This window comes from Arvicola amphibius, chromosome 2 (assembly GCF_903992535.2).
Source record: "Arvicola amphibius chromosome 2, mArvAmp1.2, whole genome shotgun sequence".
Taxonomy (NCBI): Eukaryota; Metazoa; Chordata; class Mammalia; order Rodentia; family Cricetidae; genus Arvicola; species Arvicola amphibius.
In genome coordinates, this window is record NC_052048.2 from 47,559,896 (window position 1) to 47,578,935 (window position 19,040).

Consider the following 19,040-nt stretch of genomic DNA (forward strand, 5'->3'; position numbering starts at 1 on the left):
GCCCCATCTTCTTCCTCCCCTCGCTTGCTATATGAGGTACCTTTCTCAACTCTGTGTCAAATGCCTTGCAGAAACAGCTGAAGGGAAGCCAGATTACTTTTAGGCACAGTTTCAGAGGAGACAGTCCAGAGCTGTCTGGCCCCATGCACTTGGGCAGAACGTCGTGGTGGCGGGGACATGCAGAGGCAGCTGGTCCCCTGATGGCAGTCAGGAAATGGACAGGAAGGGACTGGGGACCAGGTGTCACCCTCAAAGACATGCCTTGGGAACCTACTTTCTTCGGTGAGGCACCACCTTGCAAAGTTTCTACCAATCCCCAAAACAGCGCTGAGAACTAAGCATTCAATACACCCCGCCCTCCACTGCTTCTTCCCTGTGTGCTCCGTTTCTCAGTCACCCTGCAACCCCTCCCCCAACTTCTGTGCCTCCCTGCCTCTCACTCCTCCTCTGCAGAGAACACTCGGGAACACTCACCATGAATGGGTTGTTGCCCCTCTGCCCCACCAGCCCTGTACACACCCTGGGAAGGACATGGCCCGCGTGTTGGGAATGCTTGTTTTCAAGGGAAGTGTTGGTACACCCTTTCTTTGTTTCTTCTTCTTGTCAAGTTCGGTGTCTCTCAAATGTCACCATACCTAAGGATTCCTGTACACAGCAATATGTACGGTCCGAGTTTTGGCACAGTTCTGAATTTATCAACACTTGAGTTTGGGGGAAGTTTTGGCTTCTGTGATTGGTTCCAACGCAATCCTTATGAGGATCCTACTACAGAAAATCATGTGGAAACAGAAATGGCCAATTCTGAGAAGATTCTTTGAGAAACCTTAGGACTATAGTTCTCTCTCTCTCTCCTTCTCCCTCCCTCTCCTTCCCCAATCCTCCCTCTACTCCTCCTCCCCCCATGTGTGCATGCATGGAGTATCCCTGTATATGTGCCCTTGTGAGTGAAGGTCCACCTGCCTGGTTGACATAAGATGTCTTCTGCTTTCCACTTTATTAACATGGGGCCCCTCACTAGCCTGTACCTCACCATTTCAGCTAGACTGTCTGACCACTGATCAGGGAGAGCTTCCTGTCTTCAGGAAGCTATCCTGTGGACAGAGCTGGGGCTCCAGGCATGCACCGCCATGCATAGTTTTTATGGGGGTGCTGTGCTTCTGTCTCAAGTCTCGTGCCTACGCAGCAAGCATTCTCCCCAGCCTCTAGTCCTGTAATTCTAAACAAAATTTTTATTATTGGCTCCTTTGATAATGTGACCGAAGCTCTGGGCTTTCTCAATGATAATTCATGGCGCAGGGCTGGAGAGATGGCTCACAGTTAGGAGCACTGATTGCTTTTCCAGAGGACCAGGTTTCGATTCCCAGCACCCTCATGGCTGTCTGTAACTCCAGTCTCAGGGAATTCAGTGCACTCTCTGGCCTCCTCAGGCACAAGGCACACACGTGGTACACAAATATATATGTAGGCAAAACACCTGTACACACTTTCTGTGTACCATTTGAAATGCCTACAGGAGTTCCAGGTTCAAAATTACTAATTCAGCATAAACCCATTTTACAAATAAGGATAACAAGGTGCAGAGAAGGTCACCCAGCTAGTCAAGATCTCAGAGCCTGTCAGTGGAGGACCTGTGACCAGAAGGCAGGTTTCCTTACTTTGGTCTAGCCTCTGCTGGATGATGATCACAGTGCTCACAACTGCAACCCTCAGGACTTCACCTAGATTTGGACAGTAAACAAGATCCTTGGTCTTTGGACTTTTATTACTCAGGGTAATAAAAGTGACAGGAACACCAGGCCTCCCAGGCCCCCTGAGAGGTGGCTTGGACCCTGAGATTCTGGTTGCCCCATATGGAGATGCCAGGTAGGAGCTCCAGCTGAGGCCTGTCTACCTGTAGGGCCATTAGGGGTGGGTCTTGAGGTTGCTTAGCCTGGCCCCACTTCCTGTCTTCTGTTTCCTGACTGCCAATCCCACTATCCTGTGGTTTGCCTCCCCACCCTCACCGTGATGGACTGTCTCCCTTCGAAGCATGAGCCCAAACAACCCTTTCTCCTTGAAGTTGGTTCTTGTCAGGGCAGTGGGTCACAGTGATGGGAATAGAAGGGGCTCCTTAGGATACTTGTACTCTTTTGAAAGTTAAAAGCAGAAAGTTTAAAGGCAGATCACCTTAAACCACAAAGAAATTTATTAACAAGAATCCAAAGGTAGATTAAACTCCAGGAATAGTTCGATTAAGGACACAGTTAAGTTTGGGAGAATTTTTCTCTCTTTTGTTCTTGAGCATAAGAATGTCATGCTCCAGTCCCTGAGGAAGTCCTTCCCCTTCATTCTTATCGTACCCAACTCAGTCACCCGTGGCAAGGGTGAGACTACACTGAGAGACGTGGACCAATCCCAGCCCATCCTAAACTGGGTGGGGACAAATCCAGGACCATCATGACAGTTACACATACACTGGTAGGAAAGTGACCCCAAGGATTATCTTATGGATTTTGAGGGAGTGTGGCATTGCTCATAGAATTTTCAAAAGACTATTGTGTGGTTCACATCCGTTTTCCAGAGATTTCTTCCCAGTCATTTTGTAGGCACAGTCAAGATCTCTGATTCCTGTCTGGACCTTATTCTTTGTTTTCTTCCCTATCGCTATAGTAAACACCATGACCAAAGCCAACTTGAGGTGGAAAGGGTTTATTTCAGCATATACTTACAGGTCATAGTGCATCACCGCGGGAAAGAATTCAGGGCAGAAGCTAAGCAGAAACTGAAACAGAAACCATGGAGGAGCTCTGCTTACTGACTCATGCTTAGCTAGCTTTCTTATCCAGCTCAGGCCCGCCTGCCTAGGAATGGTGCTGCCCATGGCCGATTGGCAATCAAGACAGTGCCTCCCACACACCAATGCCCACACGCCAATCTGGTCATGGCGTTATGCAGCTGAGGTTCCCTCTACCTAGTTGACTCTGGGTTTTATCAAGTTGCCAATAAAGACTAGCCAGGACGGACCTCTTATGAGCTTGGGAAACTAGCACAGAAAGGTGCTGATTCTGTATTTAGTAAATTTCAGAAAGCCAGAGCGGGAAGGATCCCCTAAAAAGCCATCATTGCATTTCCAGAGATGTCCTGGCTGAGCTGGAATCCAGGTTCCGGTGGGAGGCAGTGCACTGGGAACCAGTGCTGATCTGTGATAAGGCCGCGCCACCACCTATCTGAGCCTTGCTTTCCGACAAACTGAAATAGAAATGGTGACAGAAGCGTTTACTCTTTAAGGGACAGTAGTGAGTACAGTGATTTAGTGACTTTAAATGACAGAATTTTATCTACCTCTGGGATTTTCAAGTCAGTTCAGGGTATCGGTATGGCTGAGTCCTCCTCCAAGCACCGTGGGAGAATCCGAATCCTCACCTTTTCAGGTTCTAGAGGCTGCATGCATCCCTTGACTCATGGCACCTTCTTCATCACCAATGCCCGTCGTTCCAGCTCATTTTCAGTCATGTCTCTGTCCTTCCTTTGGGTTTGCCCTCTCACCTGCCTGTCACAGGGACTCTTGTGAGGACACCGGCTGCACTTACTAACTAATCTCTATTTTTTAAAGTTATTTCTTTTGTGTATGGATGCTTTGCCTGCATGTACGTCTATGTACCATGTACATGCTTAGTGCCCTTCTTAGAGGCTAAAAAAATGGCTTCAGATCCCCTGGGACTGGAGTTAACAGTTGTGAGCCACCAGGCGGGTTCTGGGAATCAAACTCCGATCCTCTGGAAGAGCAGCCAGTGCTCTTCACTGCTGAGCCATCTTCTCTAGCCAACTGTTAGAAGGCTGAAATTCAGTCACTTCTTCAACATCTCCTTTGCCATATGAGGTAGGATGTTCACATATTCCCAAATCTGATGGAGAGAGCTTCAGGAACAGGAGGCAGAAGAAAACACACTGTTGTGCTTCTCGCAGAATAATGTAAATGAATATAAAAGTACATAGCCTCATGCTGGGTACATAGGAAGCGATGTACAAATGTCATCAGGCTCTCAGTGGGGTCAAAAGGCCTCACGGGTCAGTGCCTGGCACTGTGTTGAACACTGAGGGTGTCACAGTGAGGGAAACAGACACAGCTGCCTGCCCTGAGTGGTTTGGCTCGTCTTTTCAGCACGACACTCAGAATCTCAAAGCTACACATGTGCTGTGCTTGCTCCACGGATGCCTGGCCAGGCTTCAGATGGCTTTCCCCAGGTAACAAACCACCCCATAGCCTACTGACACAGCTCACAGCTGTTTCCTGTTTGCATCTTGATTTTGTAAGTGGTTGATCTGGGTTCTTGGGTCTCCGCTGGGCTTGGCTGATACGTGCGGGCATCCCAGTGCTTAGCTGGGACGCAGGATTTTAATGGTCTTGGTTGAAGTGAACGGGGTTTCTCTCCTGATGCTGGGCTCTGACTCCATTGCTGCCACACCCATCCCTTCCATTGGTGGACAGAGGTCTTGAGGTCAGTGGTGATTCAGGGGTTAGAAAATACCTTTGTCTCTCGATGGGAGTCCTGTTGAGGCCATGGTGTGCTTCAGGGAAGAGAGAGGAGGCCAGAGGCTGCATCCTAGCCACACAGTTGCCAGCGGATGAGTCCACCCTGGACATTTGCCCAAGCTGCTTCCTGGGTCGTAGTGGCCTGTAGAGAATTGACTAAAGTCCGTTTTCTTCTTCTTCTGTGTGAGTCCCCAGGATCTACTCAGGTGTCAGGTTCGCAGCAAGCACTTTTGGCAGCTGAGCCTTCTCTCCAGCCCTCTTGTTCTGAGAGGAGGCTTCATGGAGCTCAGGCTGCCTTCGGACTCCTGATCCTCCTGCCTTCATTGCCCAGGTACTAAGAGGTCTGAGCCACCATGCCAGGCGTTTGGGTAGCTTAGTTCTGGTGGTTGTTTCTATTTATCTGAAATTTCTCTAATTTCTGGTAAAAATCCAATTTGCTTTAGCAATCAGGTTTTTTTTAAGTAATAAAAAACATACAATGGATTCTAATTGCTTCAACATTTAAAAACAAATGTCTACGTTACTTGACATGTTGCTAATGGTATTTGATGGAATTGGGACCTTCCCTTTTTCTCTCTGTAATTGTCCCAGGGCACTAATTTGCACACGAAGGTCCTGAACTCCTCATTTTGAGTTTATAAAATGTATTAATTAGTGTAAATTCCTTCCATTTGCATCCCATCTCTCCTTTCTCTGGATGTAGAGCTCAAAGCTTTCTCAAGTGACATACCCGGGGGCAGTGACACTGGCTTCTCTCTGCAAAGCTGTGATTTAATGTCTTGCTCTAGGTTCCTGTCAGAGGTCAAAATGCAGAGCCTTCAAAGACTACCTCTGCACCCCTATAAAACAACTAAATATGGCGTCTGTTTCTTGGTGTGTGGTCCTTTCTGAGTGAATTCCATTTCCATGGTGCCCAGGCGCACTTCCTGTCAGGAGACTGACCGTAGGACAGGACCAGTTCTCTTTATTCCTTCTTGCTGCCGCTGCTGCTGGGAGTTAAGCTTGTCATCTGTGAACATGACTTCCTTTAACCAGTGTTTTAAGCACTTTCCTTGACGCTGTGAGCAGATGACTGACAATAAGCGAGTGAAGGGAAGAGAGAGCCAGTGTGGCTCACAGTTTGACCACACAGTCCATCCTGGCGGGACCTCATGGCATCAGGAGTAAGAGGTGGCTGCTCACGTGGCGTCCAAAGTCAGGAAACAGTGTTTGGCTCCCTTTCTCCTATTTATTCAGGGCAGGACCCCAGCCCACAGAGGGTGCCACCCACACTCAGGATAGGCTGTCCCTCCTTAGTTAAACCTTTCTGGAAACACCTTCAAAGACACACCAGAAGGTAGGATTGCGTGGTGGTTCTAAATCTCACTGTGCTAACAATCAAAATTAACCATCACACTAAACATTCTTGACCTTGTTGAATAGTGCCTTCTATCTTGCTGAAGCTATAAACTCAGACAACATCCTAGAATGTTCTATCTCCTCATGTTTACCAAATGGAGGACTTTAGCACATGTTCGCTTAAATTATGAGGCCTCGGTACGCTGTGTACTTTGCAGTAGGCCCTTGAAGATGCAGACAGGCAGAGGCTTTTCCTGGACTCCCCCAGTCCTCCCCTAGAAAGGATATTCCAAAAGGAACTCAGTTTTTACAAATCTCCCCAGGAACTTCACAGCACAGGGGGACTCGTTTGATCAAGGCTGTGGTGGTTTGAATAAGAATGCTTCTCCTAGGCTCATATACTTGGTCCTAAGCTGATAGAACTCTTTGGGAAGGATTAGGGTGTGGCGTTGTTGGAGGAGGTGTGGCCTTGTTAGAGGAGGTGTGGCACTGGGGTCAGGCTTTGACCTTTCAAAAGGCTAGCACCATTCCCAGTGTGACTTCTCCATCATCTACCTGCTGTTTGAGATGTGTGCTTTCAGCTATTCCTGCCTCATGCCTTCACGCTGCCAACATGAGCTCTGACCCTCTGAACCATATGCCCAACCGAACACTTTCTTTTATAAGTTGCCTTGGTCGCGGGACTTTGTCACAGCGATACACAGGTAACTCAAGCAGTGGGAGAGGAGACTGGAGTTGTCACCTCACCCAGGCTCTGTCCCAGCTCACCTCCTCGTTCATCTTCCCACTCATCTAGTTTTAGAAATCAGTTTCCGGCCCCCAAGTTGCTCACCTCCTTTCCTCACCCTAGAAAGTGATACATAAAAGCCCTCAGATGAGCGCAGCTGGTAAAGTCGTTGACTTGCAAGCATGGGGTCTGAGTTTGATCCCCAGAATCCGTACAGCGCTGGTTGCAGTGACATAGATTTGTAATTCCAATGCTGGACTTGTGAGAGTTGAAAGCCCCTGGAGCTCACCAGCCAGCCAGCCTAGTTTAATTGGCGATTTCCAAGACAAATTAGAGCCTGTCTAAAAAGCCAAGGTGGTTGGCTCCTAAGGAATGACACCGGGCTGGACCTCAGGCCTCTACACAAGCACATGCGTGCACCAACACACAAGATACACAAGAACTGAGGAGGGCCTTATAATAAGATCATATTTGCAGTGAGGCTTTGAGGAGATGAGGGCCAGCCATTCAGGTATCAGGATAAAAAGAACTGGGAGGCCGGTCATCTACCAAAGACTCTGAGGTGAGACTGCTCTATGACTGGATTGGCCTAGCTGGGATGTGTGCCAGGAGCCGCAGGAGCAGCAGCAAGGAGGGGCTTGTTCACTGGCAGCCAGTGAGCAGTCTTTTATTTATTTCAGCGCTGAGAATCAAAAACCAAAGCCTTGCACATGCTAGGCTATATCCCCAGGTCCTCTCTCTCTCTCTCTCTCTCTCTCTCTCTCTCTCTCTCTCTCTCTCTCTCTCTCTCTCTCTCTCTCTCTCTCTCTCTCTCTCTCTCAGGTTCTTCCTGTATAGGCCAGGCCAGACCACAACTGGAAAGCCTCCTGCATCTATCTTGAAAAGGCCGGGGTTCCAAGTATGTACTCCTACACCTATTTGGGGAAGAGCTTTGAGCAGAGAGGAAAAGCACGGAGTCTAGCCAGCACATTCTTGGTACAGAATAAGCGCGGCAAACAGGTGAGACTCGGAGCAGGAAGTAGTTTTCCCAGGGGTCAGCAATGTGTCTGATAAAAACAGGCAGGGCTTTCCTGGGGAATACAAGGTGCAGGCTCAGTGCCTGGCCAAGAAGACACACCAGGGCCTTCATATAGCCAAGAGGGGCTCTTTCGTGCATCTTAATGTGCACAGCACCAGGCGTTGAGTGGGGTTTGCAAAAGAAAAACACTCTTGGGACGATCGGAGGAAGAGACACAGCTGCCTCCTTGAGGCTTCGCAGCGATCATTGATATACTGCACGGTGACGGTGACCCTGAAGTTGGCTGCCCAGAAAGACTGCATGGGTGCCAATGAGCCGCTCATGCCAGCAGGTCGGCAGGACAGTCAGCTCCATTCTGAGGCTCAAGTTAAACTCTGAAACCTTGAAATCCCATGCTGAGGCGGTCTGGTTGAGAGTAACTGTGAGAGTCTGAAGTCTTAATTTAAAAAAGCCTGGGGCAAGGATGGGGTGGAGTTGGGACTGGGAAAATGTCTCAGTAAAGTGTGAACACTGGGACTTCCATTTTATCCCCAGAAATCAAGTAAAAAAGGAAGCCAGGCACGGGGGACCCCAGTTATAATGCTAATGTTGGGGATGCCTGAAACCCTCTGGTCAACCTCTTAGCCTACTTTGGTGAGCTCCAGGCCAGTGAGAAGCCCTGCTTCAAAAGCAATATGGATGACACCTGAGGATGATCTCCATATGCATGAACACATGGCTACTCTTGCACCCTCACATACGTTTGCACCTGCACACACACACACACACACACACACACACACACACACACGAGTGGGGAAGTGGCTCAGCAGGTGAAGGCACCTGCAGCCAACTTGATGACATGGGTTCAATCCCCTAAACCCACATAATGGAAGGAGAGAACCAGCTCCACCAAGCTGTCCTCTGACCTCACCTGTGTGTCATGGCATGGCTGACTCACATACCTATACACACAAAATAAATGAATAAAATAAAATAGTTTTTGTTTAGCCAGGCAATGGTGGCGCATGCCTTTAATCCCAGCACTAGGGAGACAGAGGCAGGCGGATCTCTGTGAGTTTGAGGCCAGCCAGGTCTAAAGAATGAGTTCCTCTCTTTAGACCAGGCTACACAGAGAAAACCTGTCTCATAAAAAAAACCAAATAAATAAAATAGCCTTAAAAAAAGAAGAAGGAGAACAGTTGGGGAGGCTGGTATGGAATTTGGCCTCATTGAAGCTTTGGTGTGGCTGCGGTGGAAGATACAACATGCCGGGCAGGGCCAATGTCTCAAGGGCCCATGAGAGAAAGCAGCAGAGAACCCAGGTTCTGCAGTAGCCCAGGATGCCTTGAGTTTAGTTCTTAGAGAATGGTGAGGACCTGAGTTCTGGAAGAGAAAAGGGATGGAGACAAGACCAAAGCAAGAGAGGTGATGGGCATTGTGCCTATGAGACAGGTAGAGCTTGGAACCAGAGTCATGATGGGAAATAGTGTCACCTAGACAGGCTTGAGACTCTCATAGGAGATGCCATTCCAGGCATATCCATGAGGGAGTTTGTAGATTAGACACCTTAGTTTTGGGCTGCTCCATGCCACCAGTTGGGGTCGTGCACTGAAGACGCAGAACGTTGGTTGAGTACCAGCATCCATCTCTCTCTGGTTCCTGGCGGCCGATGCAAGGCAACCAGCAGCCTCATGCCCCCTTTTCCCTGACAGCCCCCATCATAACAGGGAGTATACCTATGAACTGTAAGCCAGAATAAACCCTCCCTTCCTTCAGTTGCTTTTGTCTGGTATTCCGTGACAGCAACGGGAAAAGTAACTTAACAGAAGACTTGACGTGACCCGGTGCGTGTCCTCAGCTGCTGGAGAGGGCCCCAGCAGGTAAGCGGACCAGTGCAGCACTTCCTGATTTCCACCTTTCGCCATAGCACTTCCCGTTCGGTGTCTACCTTTGGATGCTGCTGCTCCCATCCAGGCTGGACTGCATGACGGAGTAAAAGGGGCCAGGAATGATGCTTACACAGACTCCACAAGTCTAGAGGAGAGAGGTCCTGAACAGATTGAGTTGCCAGAGCAGTTTCCGCAGCCAGGTGGGATGCAGCCCTGGTGATCACCAGGGGCACACAGGTGATGGTGTCTGGTCATCCCCAGCCGAGCTGTCCTTTCTCCCCCCCTCCCCAACCCCAGCCACTCAGCCTGAGAAGTGGGAAGATGAACGCCTGTCTTGTCAGCCCGTCTAGGGTGACTGATGTGTATGGGCACTTTTCAAAGTTGGGCAAAGTCTATGGAATTAGAATTGGAATTCATTTTCCTGTGAGTGAGAGTGACCAGGGCTGTTTGAATGATAAATAATAAATGGGGTTAATTAGCAAAATAGCCTCCGCAAAGGAGAACGGCAGAGAGAAAAGAATCAAAAAGGCATTTAATACAGAAGAGCGCTGTTCTCCGGATCCTGGCTGAGCAGGGGCCAGCTCCTCTGGCGAAGGAAGATAAGAATCTCAGAGTGGCCTACAAGCTAAATGGAAATCGATAACGTTGTCTCTAAAAATAAAGAAGTTACTGGGATACGTAAATAGAAGCCTGGTGTGTCTAAAGCATGAGGTCATCTATCAGCCTGAGCCTGGAAGCTGTGAACCTGGAGTCTGTATGGAGAAGGGGAGCCTGTCGAGGAGGTGAGGCTAGAGGGGGGAGCGGTGAAAGACGTCCCCCAACACATTTTGCAGATGGGAATGCTGAGGCCATTGTTAACTCAATAATGAATTAGCAACAGTGAGCCCTTGAGCGTCAGAGCGGAGCAGAGGACAGGCATTGCAGTAGTCCGTCCAAGGTCTGCTCACAGTCGTGATGTCCAAAGCAGTTCTGGTTAGGGGCTGCGGAGGTGGCTTAGTCAGCAGGGGTCTGAAACACAGGCATGAGAACCTGGTGGTACTTAGAGTGTCTGCAATACCAGCACCCTGGGTGCAGAGACAGCACGTCCCTGGGTCTTGTGGGTCAGCGGGTCATGCAAAATCACTGACCTGAAGATCCTGCAAGAGCAAGACCATGTCCCAAAAGCCAAGGTGAGGAGTAACTGAGGAAGACATCAGACAACTTACCTTGGGCTCCCATTCACATACAGTATGTGAATGGACGCGTACACACGTACGCCACAACGTAGACTATTAAATTAAAAAGGAAATGCCAATTAGGAGTTGACAATGACTACAGAGCCCATAAACAAACAGCAATTTTCTGTCACCATCTGATGCTCAGCCCCCACAAATACATATTTCTATGGATTTATTTTTTTTTTTAAATCAAGGTCTCAGTTTCAGCATCTGGGTATGGCAGCACAGACCTCAGGTGCTGAAGCAGGAGGATCACTGAACGTTTGAGGTCAACCTAGGCTGCACAGTGAGACCTTGTCTCAGAACAAAAACAGAATAGAACAGAAGATGGAAACTTCTCTCCCTACCCACACAGGGCACTTTATATCTAAGTCTCTCGGGCCATTTTACTCTGGAATAGTTTTTCTCTGTCTCGGTCCATGGGTGCTGATATAACAAAAGAACCGAGGCTGGGAAATTTATGAAGGGCAAAAGGTGTTTCTTTTTTTTTTATTTTTTATGGTTTATTTAACTTATATTTTATGTGCATTGGTGTGAAGGTGTTAGATCCCCTGCAACTGGATCTTCAGACAGTTGTGAGCTGCCATGTGGGTGCTGGGAATTGAACTCAGGTCCTCTGGAAGAGCAGTCAGTGCTCTTAACCACTGAGCCATCGCTCCAGCCCCAAAGGTGTTTCTTCCAGGATGGAAAGTGAGTGAGTTGAATGCCCGGGGAAGGTAGCTCTGCATCGAAGATAGTGTCTAAAGGCTGCATCCTCCAGGAGGGCGGGCTTGTGATATCATAGAGCAAAATCTGAAGAACTTCTGCCACCCCCATTTGCAGGGGTGAGGTCATCCCCAAGGGTCTCCATTCTCAGAACTGTCACAGTAGGCTGAAGTTTCAATCTGAAGACACACCCTTTAAAAAAAATACCACCCGTTTGCTGACAAAAGGAAACCTTGTCAGCCCCGTGAATTGAGTCAACCCTGTGACTCTGACCTTAGCCCTCTGTTCCCCACATTCCCTGTCTGCAAGCTCCAAGGCCGGATGGGATTGGGGTTCAGGAGCAGGAGTGTTGTGGCCTTGTTCCTGGGTCTCATCAGGGGACGTGTGATGTCTGCTGTATCTGTCTCCAGTGCTCACGGTAGTATCTAAAGACAAACAACCGCCTGCTGTACATATTTGTCCAGACCCAGAGAGGGAACTCAGCTGTAAAACCACTGATGTCGGGTGACAGTGCTGTGTCACTCGAGGGTGGGGCATTGAGAACAAGAAGGCTGGGCTATGGGGGAGGGGGAGATGTCTGGGAATCTATAGGCTTTGTATTCAATTTTGCAGGGAATGCAAAATGGTTCTGAAAACTGAAATCTATTTTTAAAAAGTTAAACAAGAGCTTTAATGATTCAAGGATGGGCGAGGTGGCGGGGACTGGAGAGGGAGTGAGGACGGTGGCAGATGGTTGTCAAAGCTGGGCTCGGACTAGCTGGGCTCTCGCTACTATTATCCTGTGAAATACTGTGGAAGTTCTTGTAATAAAAAGGCGGCTAGAGAAAACAGCCTGCTCTGAAGAAGTCGGATGAGCTAGTTAGCTGCTGCCTCTAACGCAGTACTCATCCACACCCGCCCCCGGCACTACATTCATTTACATACCTCAGAGAATCTCAGTCTTCAGCAAGGGAGCTCGCCCAAGGGTGGAGGCTGGCTCCCCGCAGGCCTGGGTAGCCCTGGAACACAGCGGGATGCTCTGGCCATCAGTCACCCTGCCTGTCACCCTGCCACAGATGCCATCTGCCGTGCTGAGGTTTGACGGCATGACCCACGCGGGCTTTCAGTAAGAGCAGGCTCGACAAACGTGTCCTGCCTTCTAGACAGCCTTTGATCTTCACGAGGGTCCCGTGGGAGTGAATGGCTTCCCCCACACTGTCCACGTGGCTGTGAGGCTGAGGCCCCGATTGCCCCAGGGCACCGAGGGATGGCTTAGGTCTGCGGAGCACCAGGCTCACATTCCAAACCCACTGGGCCTTGCCTCAAGGCCTAGTGCCAAGCATTTGCTACTGTCTTCTCTGCAGGCTGGTGGAAGCTCAGCAGAACCCTGTGACTGAAGGACAACAGAGAAGCGATACTAGACATTGGAGACACACCGTGCCCAGTGGGGTGTCCTCTCCAGCTCTTCTTTTAATTTGAAACACTTGGTGTGAGCCAGGCAGGCTGGTACACACACACACACACACACACACACACACACACAGTTACAGCACTTAGAGAATAGAGACTGAAGGATCACAAGTTTAAGGTTCTCCTTAATTACATAACAAGTTCAAGGTCAGCCTGGTTACAGGCATCCTTGACACAAAATAAACCAACAAAAAAACAAACAAGAAAAGGAAACTGACTCTCCCGGGGTCATGTTAAAAGTACAGTTCAGGGGTGATCTACACTTTTAACTAGGAATGATTCTCACAGGGTCAGAGACTCAATGATACCAGTGCCTCGTGGTACTGAGTGTGGGCTGAGAAAGAGCAGCGTCGCTGAAATCAAGTTGAGAAAGTTATCTTCAAGTTTCACTGGTACCTCTTACCTGCAGGTACATAACAGTGTGTCTAGACTTCAAGACACCAACACATTTAGAGGAGGGTCCTGTGGGGACACCACAGCCTCCACAGGGCCAGGACATCCTGTCTTACGGGAGCCAATCTTGGCCTTGGCCTCTGCTGACTGTGTGCTTGATCAGCCTTAGTGACATCTTTGAAATGCCTGTACCGTGACGGGCAGGATGAAGCAAGTGTGCAGGCTTCAGCGTAAGAGATGATGTGGCAGAGATCCAAGTGAACTAGCTTGTGCATGCGCGAAGGCCGCAGGGCAGAAGTTAGGAATGCTGGGGGCTGGCATGTTGTTGGGCTGTATGCTACTACTGGCAGTTCATCTCAGCGGATATGGAACTTCACCGTCTGACTGCCAAAACCACTTCTGAGAGACTGCCTCGCTTACGACTGAAACCAAAGCAGTCCCTGCTAGCTCTCTTCACCGGACCTATGGCATTCTAGACTAGCTCTGTTCTTATCATAGCTACATATAACTTATGTACAAACAAACAAACAAAAACATAAAGCATTTGTTTTACTAACTCAGTTGAAGAATTAAAAAAAAAAATCTAGACTTCTAGAACCATGTGTTGCTGGGCACCACAACTAGAATTGCTTGTGGGCTTATGATCAATGCAACCCAAGTTAGTGACAGCCTAGAACAGAAGTGTTAAGGAAGAAATCAGTTGAAGAGAAGATGAAGGGAAGGGGTGGGAGGAAGATTGTGGAGGGGACAGAGGAAGGAGGGAAGAGAGACAATCTGGTGGAAATAGCAAAATGAAAGAACGAAGAGAAGTTAGGGAGCTAGAGTGCTCTCCTCACCCCCAAATGCATGTTCGCTCAGAACTTGTGTCTGGCCTCACTCAGAAAAGCATTCTGCAGAGGATCCTGAGTGAAGGTTCTAGAGAAAAGAGGTGCGCCTAAATGCATGCTCTTGTGCATAAAAGACGGGAGCAAATGGGTACGGAGACCTGGGGAGGGCCACAAGAAGACAGAGCAGGGCTGGACGTGTCTGCCAGCTGAGGGGCACGGCTTGCTTCAGGCACGGAAGCTAGGAGAGGGGTGGGGGATAAAGGATTTCCTTCCCCGAGTCCCAGGAGCCATCCTGGACTAGGCATCCGTCCTCCAGAAACAAGAAAGAAAGGATTCCTTTGTTCCCAAGGGCTTTGTTTCTAGTGATTTGCGATGGAAGCTCTTGGAAATTTAGTATGGGGGGGGGGGGGTGGGGAAGCATGGAGGAAGGAACAGGAAGAAAAGCCAGACTAGAAAGAGAGCCGAAGAATTCATGTGGGTGCCTTCCTTATAACTGTGACAAAATTCTTGGCAGAAGCAACTTAAGGGAGGAAGGGTTTCTTCTGGCTCACAGTCAGAGGGTGCAGTCCATCATGATGGACAGAAATGTGTCTGTTAGGTGATTTCAAGTGCACTTGAGTTGACGAGGTTAATTATCACACAGTTATCTTCCCCTCCCCTGCACCTGTGTCCCTGGATGTCCTGGTTCATCCCATTGCACACCTGCACCTGTGCCCCTGGATGTCCTGGTTCATCCCCCTTGCACACCTGCACCTTTGCCCCTGGATGTCCTGGTTCACCTCCATTGCACACCTGCACCTGTGTCCCTGGATGTCCTGGTTCACCTCCATTGCACACCTGCTTGGTGACACTGTCTCCCCACCTCTACCAATTTTCCTAAAGTGAGTCTGCACCCTGCTCCAGGTGGCTTCCTAGTGAAGGTGTGAAGATGCAGTTGAGTGCTGTTTACCTGAGCCGCCCTGGGCTGCTACTGGAAATAGGAACGGGGCCGGTGGGCGTCAGCAGTGGCCAGGGGTCCCTGGGCAGGGCCACTGCAGCAAGCTGTGCACACTTGGGGAGGCTGTAATGATTCTGGCAGGAGTAAACACATTCCAAGTGTCTGAGAGAGGTAATTGTGCTTTCATTGGCTATGAGACTATTAAACAGTGATTCCCCAAAGAATCAGAATTTCCCTCAGTTACATCATGCTGAGAGACAGGAAAGGCTGGATGAGGCCAGTCAGAGGGGGAGCCCTGTTTCTTGGGAAGAGATCTGACACATTTGAGACAATTTATGAGACGGCATTAGAGCTAAGACAATAAGGGACAATGATGGACAATGAGGGACCACACTTTGTCCAGGGCTTCTTAGCTGTCCATACCTCTTACCCCCCGTTTAAACCTAAACCTCAGGTTGTACCCCAAGGTAGACCAGGCCGGGGGCACTAGACACTTTTATTTGTTCCTCTCCTCCACTGCGGCCACACTGAATACATCTCCTTTCTCAGCTTTTCACTGACTGCACATGCTGGATAATTTTTGTCGTCAACTTGACCCAAACCTGGGGAGAGGGGATGTGAGTTGAAGAATTGCCTTGATCAGATTGGCCTGTGGCCCTGTCTTTGACAGATTGCCTTGATTGATGTGGGAAGGCCCCTCCCACTCATGGGCAGCAACATCCCTAGGCAGGTGGTTCTGGGCTATATAAAAAAGCGAGCTGAATATGGGCCACGGAGCGCAGCAGAGAGTGAGCCAGGAAGCAGCATCCCTCCACTGTCTCCGCATCTGTCCCCACTTGATTTCCCACCCTGACTTCCCTCCGTGGTAGACTGTGACCTGCGAGTACACACTGCCATAAACCCTTGACTTTCCCAAGTGGCTTTTGGTCATGGTCTGGATCACCACAATAGAAAGCGAATGAGATCACTTGTCTCCACTTTGCCTGTTGAAGGTGAGTGGCCAAGCGTAGCTTGTTAGGGCTTAGGGCTCAGGCTCTGACCAGGACAAGTCAGGTGACTCGATGAGTGGGTGGCACACTGCTCATCGCCCTTCCCTTCCCTTCATCCCAGTGGGAGGGTGGCTCCCAAGGGTCTCTCAAATACTGAGGAGTCACCTGTGTCCTATACCACAGCCCCACCGCTGTGGCTGGAACCCTCGGTCTCAGAGGCTTGGCTAGGTGGCAGTTCTGACCCCTCCATGCCTTCTAGAATGCTCCAGAACATGGGTACATAAACATTCATGGGAGGTCTTATAAAAAACAAAAACAAGACTAACCAAACAAACGAAAAACTGGCTTCCCCATCATATAGAACTATTTTTTGTTTTAATAAGGATTATGGTTAGGGGGCTGGAGAGATGGCTCAGTGGTTAAGAGCACTGACTACTCTTCCAGAGGGCCATGGTTCAATTCCCAGCACCCACACAGCACCTCATAACTGTTTGTAACTCCAGGATCTGACATTGTCACACAGATATACGTGCAGGCAAAATGCCAATGTATATAAAATAAACAAATTTAGTAAAAAAATGATTATAGTTGGGACTTTTGCTGTGGTTTTAAGACAAGTTTCACTATGTAACCCAGACCACCTCAAATTCACCATCCTGCCTCTGTCTCTTGGGTGCCAGACTTGCAGGTGTGTCCCACTGCACTTCGCTATAGCTAATATCAGTGAAAGCTTTCCCTAGGCCAGACACTATGCTAAGTGCTCCACAGGCCCTGTCCTCATGGATTCTCCCATCATCCCTTGGGGCACGTGGTACAGTGTCACTAGAAGGAGAAACAGGCACATCAGAGTGAGGGACCTGGGGAGGCAAAGAGGGACAAGCGGGAGCGGGGAGACTCTGGAGGTCTCCATACTCTGCAAGAAATTATCTTTCTGCCCCCATTTGTCAGCCCCACACCCTCCCTTCTGATCTGGATTGAGCTTTCCCAGGATGCCCCATCTTCCTAAGTCTTTGACCCCCCACCCCCTCCACTCTCCCTGCCCTGTCAAGGCTGCACAGGAGGCATGTGATGTTCCACAAACAGTTTAAGAAACCAGGTTGGGCCCCGCAGGCAGAAGTCGCTCTCCTAGCAGGATGTAGGCCTCCAGTCCTCACCTGACAGACAACTCAATATTGACATCCACCCACAAACCCACATTCACCACCTGCATCCTTTACTGCGTGACAATCATCCCTCATCAGAGGCACAGTGCCCTGTTGTTCTGGGATGCCTGCTTAGGTGCCTTCAATTAAAGCAGGAAGTGAGTGCTGTGGGAGGAGAGAGGAGGCTGTGGCCTAGAAAGGATGAGAGCTTCTGGGGTAGGGAAACCCTGACTGGGGAATGGCTGAACAGATGTTAGAGGCTAATGTGTTTATGCTCTATTTATGGGCCTAGTGTCCATCCACACCAGTGTTACCAGTTACAACCTAACAGGGAACTTTACCTCCCAGAGTCAGTGACACAGATATTTGACAGCCTTCTGGATAGAGAGTATCAAAAGCCAGGCCGAGGTAGTGAGTCTCTGACATTATTCAGTTAAGGGAGCTCAGTGGGGGGAGGGGGGGAGGGACGGGACAAGCCTAGACCCTGAGAATCCTAAAAGAGAAAAGATGGAGAATGGGGTGCAGTGGGGGGAATGGAGATATAGATAATTGATAAATTTATGGGAAAGATAACAAGCGTCATCTGCGTTCTGGCCCAAAGCAGTCTTATCCGCACTCTGACCTGAAGGAATCTTGAGAAATTATGGTCCAGGCTCTTAAAAGTCTCATTTGTTTGTCATTCCTGTGGCCTGCACAGTCTGGGCTAAGGGCTTCTGCTGTGTAAGAGTGGTCCTCAGGCAGGGTGGAGGTGAGCGCTGACGTGGGCAGATTCCACTCGGAGAGGTCAGAAGGGTGGTGGAGAAGGCGAGGGCTGGGTGAGTCCCCAACAAGAGAGACCACCTCACCCTACTTTTTTGTTTTTTCCTTTTGGAAGGCAAGTGGTTGTCAGAGAGATAATATGTGGACTGAGCCCAGAGTTAGCCTGGTCTAACATGTCCCAGATGGAGAAGACAAGAATACAAAAGCCCAAAGATTGGTGGGGAGATGGGGCGTGCCTTTGGGGAGTGTCAACATTTTGAGTAAGTGGAATACATCCTTAAATAGCAGGCAGAAGGTAACTATCTAAGCAGCCCTGAGCAAGTGTGGTCCAGCCCATCACCACTGTCTTGGTTCCAGGCTCTCCTGCAAGGGCCTCCGTCAAATTATTAAAACTGTTTTCCAGAACAGAGATTCCTCTGGGCTCACGCCAGTCTTCAGACTTTTTCTTCTCCTAGTGTGAGATTTCCAGGGGAAATTTCCAATTCCTCAGGGTGTACTTTCTCAAAAGTCCAATAGCCAAGGTGGAGGAGTGACCCAAGTGACTTTTTAGGATATTTTTATTCCCACCAGGACTGTTACAAAAAGGCCTTCTCTGCCTTGGTCAGGCATTTAGTTACTGTCCTGGAAGCAATGGAAAGCCAAGGAGAACAAAGGGTACCGTTTCAAGTCAGGTTTGGTTTTGGGAAGAAGCATGGTGGCTACTGTATCTATGGAAACAGATAGCTGATCCTAGTGAGCAACATGACAGCCTGTGTAGAACTCCCTTAACCCTCCTACAAAGACCCTTTGTTTTACCTAACTACCAAGAATCCCATTACTTAATTCCTTAGTTACTCTAACCAAATACATGAAGCTGGACAATTTCTTTTGGGGAGAGAAAGTTTATTTCTCCTAGTTCTGGAGGCTGAAGTGTAAGACCAGGGTGTTAGTAGATCTGGGATCTGATGAGGGTTTGTCCTGCTTTCAAGATGGTGCGCTGCTATTATGTCCTACAGAAGGGACACATGGCAGAAGGGATGGAAGGACACAGAACTAGTCCTGGCTTCCTTTGTCTACTCTTCCTTCTCTTAGGAGTCACCTTCTAAGCTGGGAGTTCTTCCTAATTCTTCTCTGAAGTCCTAGTCATAAATGCTCCCGTGCGACTTCACCATGTCC